Consider the following 14,311-nt stretch of genomic DNA (forward strand, 5'->3'; position numbering starts at 1 on the left):
ACTAAGTAGAGGGTATTTATATTTTTCTTACCACTCCATGTCCCCTGGGATGCAGACTAACAGCACACAATACAAGATCAACACAGAATTCAGTTGTATTTCTATAGAGTAGCAGTGAAAAATCTGAAAAGGAGATTAACAAAACAATTCCATTTACAACAGCACCAACAATGGTAAATTTAACACTGCTGAAAGAGATTAAAGAAGGCTTAAACACGTGGAAAGATATCGTCTGAGCACGGATTAGAAAAGTTAATGCTCTTAAGATGACAACTTTTCCCAAAATGTTCTATATATTCAGTGCAATCTCAATCAAAATCTCAATTTCCTTTTTTGCAGAAAAGGAAAAGCTGATCCTGATATTCACATGGAATATCAAGGGGCTCTGAATAACCAAAACAATCTTGAAAATAAAAAACAAAGTTGGAAACTTAACACTTCCTTATTTCAAAACTTACTACAAACCTAAATGTTCAAAAAAGTGTGGACATACAGATCAATACAAATCAATGGAATAAGACTGTGAGTTGAGAAATAAACCCGTTTATGGTCAGCTGATTTTTCAGAAGGGTACCATGGCAATTCAATAGGGGAAGAATAGTATACTCAAAATGGTGCTGGGACAGCTGTATATCCACATTAAAAGAATGTGTTTGGACCTTTAACTCATACCATATACAAAGAATAACTCAAAATAAAACAAATGGACAAAGCAGAAATGTACACCAGACACTGAGAAGGGACTGGTAGTTACCATGGGGAGGCGTGGGTATGGGTGGGTGAAATAGGTGAAGGGGATAAAGAGGCATGATATCCCAATGATAATTTAAATTAGTGGGGAGGAAGGTAAAGCATAAAGAATATAGTGAATAAATCTATAATATCATTCCATGTTGCCAGCAACTACATTAATCATGATGAACATTCAGTAATGAAGTTAACTGTTGAATTACTACATTGTATACTTGAATCTAATATAATACTGTATTTCAACTATACTTCAATAATAATAGTAATCAAAAATAAGATAAAATATGAAGCTTTTCCTGAAAAAGTGGACCTAATACCTAAATATAATAACTGAAAAAAACTTTTAAAATAAATAATAAAGGGAGGAGGGGCGGAAGATGGCGGCGTGAGTAGAGCAGCGGAAATCTCCTCCCAAAACAACATATATCTATGAAAATATAACAAAGACAACCCTTCCTAGAATAAAGACCAGAGGACACAGGACAATATCCAGACCACATCCGCACCTGAGAGAACCCAGCGCCTCGCGAAGGGGGTAAGATACAAGCCCCGGCCCCGCGGGAGCCGAGCGCCCCTCCCCCCAGCTCCCGGCGGGAGAAGAGCAGGCAGAGCGGGAGGGAGACGGAGCCCAGGACTGCCGAACACCCAGCCCCAGCCATCCGGGCCAGAGTGCAGGGCGCTCGATACTAGGAAAACAGGGCAGCAAGAACAGTGAGCAGGCACTGGAGGCTGGGCGACAGAGGGCATAAAAAAAGCGCGCGACCATTTTTTTTTTTTGCTTTTTTGCTGTTTTGTTTTGGCGAGCGCTTTTTGGAAGTCTTAAAGGGATAGGGACCCCAATACTAGGGAAACAGGGCAGCAAGAACAGTGAGCAGGCACTGGAGGCTGGGCGACAGAGGACATAAGAAAAGCGCGCGACCATTTTTTTTTTGCTTTTTTGCTGTTTTGTTTTGGCGAGCGCCTTTTGGAAGTCTTAAAGGGATAGGGACCCCAATACTAGGGAAACAGGGCAGCAAGAACAGTGAGTAGGCACTGGAGGCTGGGCGACAGAGGACATAAGAAAAGCGCGCGACCATTTTTTTTTTGCTTTTTTGCTGTTTTGTTTTGGCGAGCGCTTTTTGGAAGTCTTAAAGGGATAGGGACCCCAATACTAGGGAAACAGGGCAGCAAGAACAGTGAGCAGGCACTGGAGGCTGGGCGACAGAGGACATAAGAAAAGCGCGTGACGATTTTTTTTTTTTTTGCTTTTTTGCTGTTTTGTTTTGGCGAGCGCTTTTTGGAAGTCTTAAAGGGATAGGGACCCCAATACTAGGGAAACAGGGCAGAAAGACCGGTGAGCAGAGGCCTGAGGCTGGCACCGGAGAATAAAGAAAAATGAACGACCACCACCCTTTTTTTTTTTTTTTTTTTTTTATTAAAAACTTTTTTTTTTTTTAATTAAAAAAAAAATTTTTTTTTCTTATTTTATTTTATTTTTTTTTTTGTGGTCGTTGTTTTGTTTTGGCGGGTGCTTTTTGGAAGTCTTAAAGGGGCAGGGCGGGTCACTTAATCCAGAGGTAGGGAATCTGGGATCTCTGGGCACCCTAACCCCTGGGCTGCAGGGAGCAGGGAGGCCCCTTACGGAGATAAATAGCCTCCCAGCAGCTCCTGCTCCAACGTGACTCCACCATTTTGGAGTAGCTGCCCGAGCCAGGCCACGCCCACAGCAACAGCGGAGATTAACTCCATAGCAACCGGGAAGGAAGCAGAAGCCCTGTCTGCACGCAGCTGCCCAGCACAAGCCACTAGAGGTCGCTGTTCTCCCAGGAGAGGAGGGCCACAAACCAACAAGAAGGGAAGTCCTTCCAGCCGTCACTCGTCCCAGCTCTGCAGACTATTCCTATCACCATGAAAAGGCAAAGCTACAGGCAAAGATCACAGAGACAACACCAGAGAAGGAGACAGACCTAACCAGTCTTCCTGACAAAGAATTCAAAATAAGAATCATAAACATGCTGACAGAGATGCAGAGAAATACGCAAGAGAAATGAGATGAAGTCGGGAAGGAGATCACAGATGCCAGAAAGGAGATCGCAGAAATGAAACAAACTCTGGAAGGGTTTATAAGCAGAATGGATAGAATGCAAGAGGCCATTGATGGAATTGAAATCAGAGAACAGGAACGCATAGAAGCTGACATAGAGAGAGACAAAAGGATCTCCAGGAATGAAACAATGTTAAGAGCACTGTGTGACCAATCCAAAAGGAACAATATCCGTATTATAGGGGTCCCAGAAGAAGAAGAGAGAGGAAAAGAGATGGAAAGTATCTTAGAAGAAATAATTGCTGAAAACTTCCCCACACTGGGGGAGGAAGTAATCGAACAGACCACGGAAATACACAGAACCCCCAACAGAAAGGATCCACGAAGGACAACACCAAGACACATAATAATTAAAATGGCAAAGATCAAGGACAAGGAAAGAGTGTTAAAGGCAGCTAGAGAGAAAAAGGTCACCTATAAAGGGAAACCCATCAGGCTAATGTCAGATTTCTCAACAGAAACCCTACAGGCCAGAAGAGAATGGCATGATATATTTAATACAATGAAACAGAAGGGCCTTGAACCAAGGATACTGTATCCAGCACGACTATCATTCAAATATGACGGTGGGATTAAACAATTCCCAGACAAACAAAAGCTGAGGGAATTTGCTTTCCACAAACCACCACTACAGAACATCTTACAGGGACTGCTCTAGATGGGAGCACTCCTAGAAAGAGCACAGCACAAAACACCCAACATATGAAGAATCGAGGAGGAGGAACAAGAAGGGAGAGAAGAAAAGAATCTCCAGACAGTGTATATAACAGCTCAATAAGCGAGCTAAGTTAGGCAGTAAGATACTAAAGAGGCTAACCTTGAACCTTTGGTAACCACGAATTTAAAGCCTGCAATGGCAATAAGTACATATCTTTCAATAGTCACCCTAAATGTTAATGGGTTGAATGCACCAATCAAAAGACACAGAGTAACAGAATGGATAAAAAAGCAAGACCCATCTATATGCTGCTTACAAGAAACTCACCTCAAACCCAAAGACATGTACAGACTAAAAGTCAAGGGATGGAAAAACATATTTCAGGCAAACAACAGCGAGAAGAAAGCAGGGGTTGCAGTACTAACATCAGACAAAATAGACTTCAAAACAAAGAAAGTAACAAGAGATAAAGAAGGACACTACATAATGATAAAGGGTTCAGTCAAACAAGAGGATATAACCATTCTAAATATATATGCACCCAACACAGGAGCAGCAGCATATGTGAAACAAATACTAACAGAACTAAAGGGGGATATAGACTGCAATGCATTCATTCTAGGAGACTTCAACACACCACTCACCCCAAAGGATAGATCCACTGGGCAGAAAATAAGTAAGGACACAGAGGCACTGAACAACACACTAGAACAGATGGACCTAATAGACATCTACAGAACTCTACATCCAAAAGCAACAGGATACACATTCTTCTCAAATGCACATGGAACATTCTCCAGAATAGACCACATACTAGGCCACAAAAAGAGCCTCAGAAAATGCCAAAAGATTGAAATCCTACCAACCAACTTTTCAGACCACAAAGGCATAAATCTAGAAATAAACTGTACAAAGAAAGCAAAGAGGCTCACAAACACATGGAGGCTTAACAACACGCTCCTAAATAATCAATGGATCAATGACCAAATCAAAATGGAGATCCAGCAATATATGGAAACAAATCACAACAACAACACTAAGCCCCAACTTCTGTGGGACGCAGCAAAAGCAGTCTTAAGAGGAAAGTATATAGCAATCCAAGCATATTTAAAAAAGGAAGAGCAATCCCAAATGAATGGTCTAATGTCACAATTATCGAAATTGGAAAAAGAAGAACAGATGAGGCCTAAGGTCAGCAGAAGGAGGGACATAATAAAGATCAGAGAAGAAATAAATAAAATTGAGAAGAATAAAACAATAGCAAAAATCAATGAAACCAAGAGCTGGTTCGTTGAGAAAATAAACAAAATAGATAAGCCTCTAGCCAGACTTATTAAGAAGAAAAGAGAGTCAAAACAAATCAACAGTATCAGAAATGAGAAAGGAAAAATCACGACGGACCCCACAGAAATGCAAAGAATTATTGTAGAATACTATGAAAACCTATATGCTAACAAGCTGGGAAACCTAGGAGAAATGGAAAACTTCCTCGAAAAATATAACCTTCCAAGATTGACCCAGGAAGAAACAGAAAATCTAAACAGACCAATTACCAGCAACGAAATTGAAGCGGTAATCAAAAAACTACCAAAGAACAAAACTCCCGGGCCAGATGGATTTACCTCGGAATTTTATCAGACATACAGGGAAGACATAATACCCATTCTCCTTAGAGTTTTCCAAAAAATAGAGGAGGAGGGGATACTCCCAAACTCATTCTATGAAGCTAACATCACCCTAATACCAAAACCAGGCAAAGACCCCACCAAAAAAGAAAACTACAGACCAATATCCCTGATGAACGTAGATGCAGAAATACTCAACAAAATATTAGCAAACCGAATTCAAAAATACATCAAAAGGATCATACACCATGACCAAGTGGGATTCATCCCAGGGATGCAAGGATGATACAACATTCGAAAGTCCATCAACATCATCAACCACATCAACAAAAAGAAAGACAAAAACCACATGATCATCTCCATAGATGCTGAAAAAGCATTTGACAAAGTTCAACATCCATTCATGTTAAAAACTCTCAGCAAAATGGGAATAGAGGGCAAGTACCTCAACATAATAAAGGCCATCTATGATAAACCCACAGCCAACATTATATTGAACAGTGAGAAGCTGAAAGCATTTCCGCTGAGATCAGGAACTAGACAGGGATGCCCACTCTCTCCACTGTTATTTAACATAGTACTGGAGGTCCTAGCCACGGCAATCAGACAAAATAAAGAAATACAAGGAATCCAGATTGGTAAAGAAGAAGTTAAACTGTCACTATTTGCAGATGACATGATACTGTACATAAAAAACCCTAAAGACTCCACCCAAAAACTACTAGAACTGATATCGGAATACAGCAAAGTTGCAGGATACAGAATCAACACACAGAAATCTGTGGCTTTCCTGTATACTAACAATGAACCAACAGAAAGAGAAATCAGGAAAACAAATCCATTCACAATTGCTTCAAAAAAAATAAAATACCTAGGAATAAACCTAACCAAAGAAGTGAAAGACTTATACTCTGAAAACTACAAGTCACTCTTAAGAGAAATTAAAGGGGACACTAACAGATGGAAACTCATCTCATGCTCGTGGCTAGGAAGAATTAATATCGTCAAAATGGCCATCCTGCCCGAAGCAATATACAGATTTGATGCAATCCCTATGAAACTACCAGCAACATTCTTCAATGAACTGGAACAAATAATTCAAAAATTCATATGGAAACACCAAAGACCCCGAATAGCCAAAGCAATCCTGAGAAAGAAGAATAAAGTAGGGGGGATCTCACTCCCCAACTTCAAGCTCTACTATAAAGCCATAGTAATCAAGACAATTTGGTACTGGCACAAGAACAGAGCCACAGACCAATGGAACAGACTAGAGAATCCAGACATTAACCCAGACATATATGGTCAGTTAATATTTGATAAAGGAGCCATGGACATACAATGGCGAAATGACAGTCTCTTCAACAGGTGGTGCTGGCAAAACTGGACAGCTACATGTAGGAGAATGAAACTGGACCATTGTCTAACCCCATATACAAAAGTAAACTCAAAATGGATCAAAGACCTGAATGTAAGCCATGAAACCATTAAACTCTTGGAAGAAAACATAGGCAAAAACCTCTTAGACATAAACATGAGTGACCTCTTCTTGAACATATCTCCCCGGGCAAGGAAAACAACAGCAAAAATGAGTAAGTGGGACTATATTAAGCTGAAAAGCTTCTGTACAGCAAAAGACACCATCAATAGAACAAGAAGGATCCCTACAGTATGGGAGAATATATTTGAAAATGACACATCTGATAAAGGCTTGACGTCCAGAATATATAAGGAGCTCACACGCCTCAACAAACAAAAAACAAATAACCCAATTAAAAAATGGGCAGAGGAACTGAACACACAGTTCTCCAAAAAAGAAATACAGATGGCCAACAGACACATGAAAAGATGCTCCACATCACTAATTATCAGAGAAATGCAAATTAAAACTACAATGAGGTATCACCTCACACCAGTAAGGATGGCTGCCATCCAAAAGACAAACAACAACAAATGTTGGCGAGGCTGTGGAGAAAGGGGAACCCTCCTACACTGCTGGTGGGAATGTAAGTTAGTTCAACCATTGTGGAAAGCAGTATGGAGGTACATCAAAATGCTCAAAACAGACTTACCATTTGACCCAGGAATTGCACTCCTAGGAATTTACCCTAAGAACGCAGCAATCAAGTTTGAGAAAGACAGATGCACCCCTATGTTTATTGCAGCACTATTTACAATAGCCAAGAATTGGAAGCAACCTAAATGTCCATCAATAGATGAATGGATAAAGAAGATGTGGTACATATACACAATGGAATACTACTCAGCCATAAGAAAAGGGCAAATCCAATCATTTGCAGCAACATGGATGGAGCTGGAGGGTATTATGCTCAGTGAAACAAGCCAAGCGGAGAAAGAGAAATACCAAATGATTTCACTTATCTGTGGAATATAAGAACAAAGGAAAAACTGAAGGAACAAAACAGCACCAGAATCACAGAACTCAAGAATGGACTAACAGGTACCAAAGGGAAAGGGACTGGGGAGGATGGGTGGGTAGGGAGGGATAAGGGGGGGAGAAGTAGGGGGGTATTAAGATTAACATGCAAGGGGGGGTAGGAGAAAAGGGAGGGCTGTACAACACAGAGAAGGCAAGTAGTGATTCTACAACATTTTGCTATGCTGATGGACAATGACTGTAAAGGGGTTTATAGGGGAGACCTGGTATAGGGGAGAGCCTAGTAAGCACAATATTCGTCATGTAAGTGTAGATTAGTGATACCAAAAAAAAAAAAAAAAAAAAAAAAGGGCAGTTCCTGTGTGGTAACCTCCAACGAGTTCTACACAAGGGTATAAAGGGCATATAAAAGTGTAGGCAAAGGGTCTGTTTGTGTTTATACAGAGGATCAAAGCCTAATTTGCCTACCCCGAAAATGAACTAAGATACGATATGAAAAAGAACTTCCAACATCAGCACTCTCGGGAAGACTCATGCCAGAAGATGATCATCAAAAAACCCCAACAAAGATCCACGCACTGCTACAGCTGTAGATGCACTCATCCCACCCGTTCCTGGACTTGCCATGGGAATGAGGAAGGAGATATCTAAACTGGCCTGTGCATACAGTAAAACAACAAATTTGACTGGATCTATAGTGTTGGAACTCAACCATGAATTTGGAGAAGTGCAAATTGTAGCGCTCCAAAGTCTTACAACTACAGACTATTTACTGTTAAAAGAACATATGGCATGTGAACAGTCCCCAGGAATGGGTTGTTTTAATTTGTCTGATTTCTCTCAGACTGTTCAAGTTCAGTTGGACAATATCCACCATGTCATAGATAAGTTTTCACAAATGCCTAAGGTGCCTAACTGGTTTTCTTGGTTTCACTGGAGATGGCTGGTAATTACAGATATGCTTTGGTTATGTAACTATACTCCTATTATGTTAATGTGTGTGCGCAATTTAAGTAGTAGCTTAAAACCTATTCATGCTGAAGTTACTCTACAAGAAGATATGCCAAAGAAATAATCAATCTTCCCATGTTTTCTTCCGCCTGCTACTTCTACAGCTTTTCTTCTTCCTTCCTAATTACAACCCTTAAATAGAATTCGTGCCTCGTATCAAATTTATCGAGTATCATAATTCTTCCAAGTGGTAAAGATACCTCAAGACAAATGCTGGGCATAGAAGCCACAGGGCATAAATATGCAAAGATGTAAAAAGCTAACCTTTTCAAACAATAAGGCTTCTCTCTCACTTACCAACTTCACATTTCCCTGTATGGCCCCGGAAGATGACTGGTTAGCCAGAGACGGGTAAGATTCCTCAAGGGAGGAACATCCTATGACAGGCACAGTCGCAGGGGGGCCATCAGGTGAGAAATTGGGGATCAACAGAGGTGAGGCTTTGAACCTCACCCCCCCTGTTCTGAGAGAAATCTTCTGCATACGTGGATGTTTTATTGCCCTGGTCTAGCTTGGATTAACACATAGTCTACAGGCACACACCTGATCATCTACATTTGCTCTCTTACAACACTAAACTATGTTTTCTACCTTTATCTTGTATCTACCTACCACTTCAGCATTTTATTAAAAATAATAATAATAAAGAGAGAAATGTAGTATCCACACATAAATCAAGTATAAAAACCAAATGAGTATTCATATTTGAACTGACTGTTTAGAGTTCATAATGCATGAGCAAAACTGAAAGTTTCTGTGATGACTGCCCTTGTACTATTCACTATGTAACTTATTCATTATGTAAGAATTTGTTCTCCATGTAAGAACTTGTTTGTTATGCCTCAGAAGATTGGAGACTGACGAAAATTAGGCTTGGGGTGGATTAATGATTGTGCATTGAGCATTGACTCCCCTATACAGAATTTTATTGTCGTTAACAATCATTTGATCAATAAATATGAGAGATGCCCTCACAAAAAAAAAAAAAAAAAAAAAAAGGACAGACTTCCAATGGTAAAATAAATAAGTAACCGGGATGTAATGTATAGCATAAGGAATATAGTCAAGATAATGTAACAGCTTGGTAGGGTGATAGCTGGAACCTTGAATTATGTATATAAATGTTCTACCACTGTGTTGTACACTTGAAACTAATGTAATGTAATACTGTGCGTCAACTACCCTTCAATAAAAAAATAATTATTTAAAAAAATAAAATAAAATAAATAAATAAATAAATAATAAAGGTTAATTTTCATGACCTTAAATGTGGTAATGATTCCTTATATTGGCCAACCAATGCAAAGCAAAAAAAGAAAAAATAGATAAATTGAACTTCATCAGAATTTAAAACTTATGAATCACACCACACTCAAGAAAATATATGACAATCCATAGAAGGGGAAATATTATTTGAAAATAATATATCTGATGAGGGACTAGTATCCAGAATATATAAAGAAATCTAACAACTCAAGAATATAAAGACAAACAACTAATCAAAAAATGGGCAAAAAGTCAAACACATTTCCTTAAAGATATACAAAGGCTAAGGTGCCCATAAAAAATATGCTCAACATCATTAGTCATTTGATAAACAAAAATTAAAAATTCAGTTAAATACCCCTGGACATCTGCTCCATGGCTATAACTGAAAAAAAATTGAAAATGACAAGTACTAGAAAGGATGTGATGAATAGGAGCTGTCATCTATTACTGGTAGGTCTGTAAATTGATGCAGCCACTGAGGAAAACAGTTTGGTACTTATCCAAAAAGTTAAACATAGAATTACAAGATGGCTCCAAAATTCTACTCCTTGATATATATACCTAAAATAATTAGAATTAAGTCTTCAAACATGAATGTTCACAGCAGCACTACTGACAATAGCCAAAGTATGGAAACAACCCAAATGTGCACCAACTGAATAATATATAAACAATAAAAGTGGATCCATACAATGTAATATTCTTTAGCCATAAAACGAAATGAAATACTGATATATGCTACAACAGGGATGCAATGTAAAAACATGTTAAGTTAAAGAAGGTAGGCACAAAGGAATACAAATATATGATTCCATTTATATGTATTATCCAGAATAAATTCATAGAGAAAATTCACTGAGGCAGACACAGGTTAGTGGTTTCTGGAGGCTGCAGAGGGGAGAGAATGGGGAGTGACTGCTCCATGCACACACAGTTTCCTTTTGGAGTGATGGAAATTTTATAGAAATAGTGGTGAGAGTTGCACAATACTGTGAATATTCTAAGTGTTGCTGAATTGTAAACTTTAAAATGATTAAAATGGTAAATTTCATGTTATATATCTTTTATTGCACACAGAAGAGTTACTGGTTACACAGATGCCCAGCAATACCCAAAGGATTAGTCCAAGCAATTTATAGATGATAAGAGAAAAAGGATAAGGAAGAAGAAAGGAGAGAATAAGATTCAACGTGACCTGTCATAAATACTATGTGAAATAACAAGAACTGGCAATTGATCAAGTAGGAGGCAGCAGTGTTCACTGAGATTTCTCTAGAGCCTCTCTTCAGTGGTGCAATGACCAAAGGGAACCCCTATTCATTTTAACTTCAATACCTCAACCTCTCTGGTACCCAGGAGACAACTATAAATTCTCCCAACACACTCTCCCCACCCCCCCCCCCACATTTTGTTAATATCTCTCATGGTATATTGAAGTTCTGTCCTAAACTATTCCTCTGTGTGTGCGTGAGTGCATGCATGTGGGTGCGTGTGTGAAAATTTCAATAACTGAGTTCACAAGGGCTGCATGACTCTTTAAGATGGACGACAGGGAACTTGGTAAGTGCTTCTAATCTGTGAGTCTGTGCAATGTGTGCATGGGCCATGCAGCATCAGTCAACCTGGAGACTGAGTTCAATCATGTGTGCGACCTATCAGTCAATCAGTCATGAATATCTAATAAACCCCAATAAAAACTCTGAACATCAAAGCTCAGAAGAGCTTCCCTGGATGACAGGACTGCTCCGTACCCGTGGTCACACACTAACATCAGGGAAGTCACTCACTCTGATGCCATGGGAGAGGACAATGGATTCCTCAGATTTGGAAACCTTACATGGCCCTAAGCATTTCTTCCTTTGCCTGATTTCAATCTTTCTCTACAATGAACTAGTAAAAGAGCTTTCAGTGAGTTCTCTGAGTCTGTCTTATAAGTGACTGAAACTGGGGGTAGTTTGGGAAACTCCCTGAACTTGCACTTGACTTCAGAAGTGAGGAGAGTCTCAGGAACTGAGCCCTCCAACTGCGGTTCAGCTCCTGGCAGCAGACCGCATCTGATGGCACATTTCTGTCAATGATCTTAGAAGTCAACAGGTTCTTGAAAAAGAACTTCTTACGGGGTAGAAACTTCACAGATTAACATTACCCATGACAATTTTTCTTAAATTTCTACTTGGGGGTCACTTAATTTTAGAAATCTAACACTAAGAATTGTGTGGGTCTGCTTCTAGACCCTCAATTCTATTCCACTGACTCTTTTTCTACTTTCTTTTCCTTTATTGCCAGTGACACTGTCATAATCATAATAGGTTTACAGAACATCTCAATATCTGAGCGTGTAAATTTCCCTAACTTATACTTCTTTGGGTTAATTTTAGCTATCCTAGATCCTTTCATTTTTCTCCATTCCTTAATTTTCTTCCTTGGTCCTTTCACTACTTCCATGAACAAGTTTGCAAAGACAGTCCCAGATCACTGTCACAAAACCTAATTTCCATCTAATTTCAAGTCTTGGTTCTATTCTTATTAGCTTGTAAGCAATAGGAAGTTAACTTACCAAAAGCTTTCTCTTCCGTAAACTGACACCAGCACAACTTGTGCCACAGAACCAGGTAAGGTAATACATGAAAATAATGGTAAGAATAATGTCTGAAAATAGTAGGTACTGAATTAATGATGCTATTACTTTTGTTGTGGTTATTATCATCATCAATTTTATTACTTCCTAATTGCATTTATTTACTGAGGAAGAGGAGAACCAGTGCCTTTACTTGCTCCAAACCTATAACTTTAAAAGAGACACATGTTAGCCTCTGATTGGCACCTCACTTATGATGCCAGACGTATGATGCAGGTGAGGTGTGGTGCTGGGATTATTTATAGAGAGCTGAAAAAGGAGAAAGAATCACAAATTTTACAGAAATGTATTCCTAGTATCAATCCTTTGGGGGTATTTTTTATTTTTAGTACTTGTAGATCTCGGTTAACTGTGAATGAATTGTGCATTGGCAACCACAAAACTTGTCATCAACAGCCTGCAGCAGAATGTCTTCTTCCAGTGTCACTGAGTCCCATCTTTATTTCTCTTGCTGGGGATTCCAGGGTTGGACGTTGCACAAATCTGGTTTAGCTTTCCCTTCTGTGCCATGTACCTGATTGCCCTTGTTGGAAATGTTCTCATTCTGATTGTTACCTGGTCTGATCATAGTCTCCACCAACCCACATCTGACTTTCTGGCCATGCTGTCACTGATTGCCCCGAGTCTCCCTACCTCTACCATCCCCCAAATTATGGGTATTTTCTGGTTCAACTTTGTAGAGCTGTGCTTTGATTGTTGTGTTGCTCTAGTCTTTTTTAATCCACTCTTTTACAGTCATGCAGAGCACTGTAGTTCTTGCCATTGGTTTTCATCGCTATGTGGCTATTTGCAACCCCCTCAGTTATAGCACGACCTTCACCAACAGAGTCACCGGTGTAACTGTTATGCTGGTGGTTCCAAGAAGCTTATGCATGATTGTCCCCATCATTTTCCTCCTTCTGAGGGTTCCTTACTGTGGACACACAATCATCCCTCATACCTACTGTGAGCACATAGCAGTGGCATGTCTCACTTGTGCCAGCATTAATGCCAAGATGTACTATGGTCTTCGGAATATTTCTATCTTGTTTCTGGATATGCTTCTTATCATTATCTCCTATGCTAGGATTTTATACACTGTCTTCCACTTCCCTTGTTAAGATACCCAAGCAGATCCAGGAGTGAGTACAGAATATTTTTGTTTAAAAAACATAGAATCAAAACCAAAAGCAAATAATCCAATTAAAAAATGGGCAGAGGAGCTGAATAGACAGTTCTCCAAAGAAGAAATTCAGATGGCCAACAGACACATGAAAAGATGCTCCACATCACTGCTTATCAGAGAAATGCAAATTAAAACCACAATGAGATATTACCTCACACCAGTAAGGATGGCTACCATCCAAAATACAAACAAAAACAAATGTTGGCGAGGTTGTGGAGAAAGGGGAACCCCCCTACACTGCTGGTGGGAATGTAAATTAGTTCAACCATTGTGGAAAGCAGTATGGAGGTTCCTCAAAATGCTCAAAATAGACTTACTATTTGACCCAGGAATTCCACTTCTAGGAATTTACCCTAACAATGCAGCACTCTAGTTTGAAAAAGACAGATGCACCCCTATGTTTATTGCAGCACTATTTACAATAGCCAAGAAATGGAAGCAACCTAAGTGTCCATCAGTAGATGAATGGATAAAGAAGATGTGGTACATATACACAATGGAATATTATTCAGCCATAAGAAGAAAACAAATCCTACCATTTGCAACAACATGGATGGAGCTAGAGGGTATTATGCTCAGTGAAATAAGTGAAGCGGAGAAAGACAAGTACCAAATGATTTTATTCGTCTGTGGAGTATAAGAACAAAGGAAAAACTGAAGGAACAAAACAGCAGCAGAATCACAGAACCCACGAATGCACTAACAGTTACCAAA

This window comes from Manis pentadactyla, chromosome 9 (assembly GCF_030020395.1).
Source record: "Manis pentadactyla isolate mManPen7 chromosome 9, mManPen7.hap1, whole genome shotgun sequence".
In the NCBI taxonomy this organism is placed as follows: Eukaryota; Metazoa; Chordata; class Mammalia; order Pholidota; family Manidae; genus Manis; species Manis pentadactyla.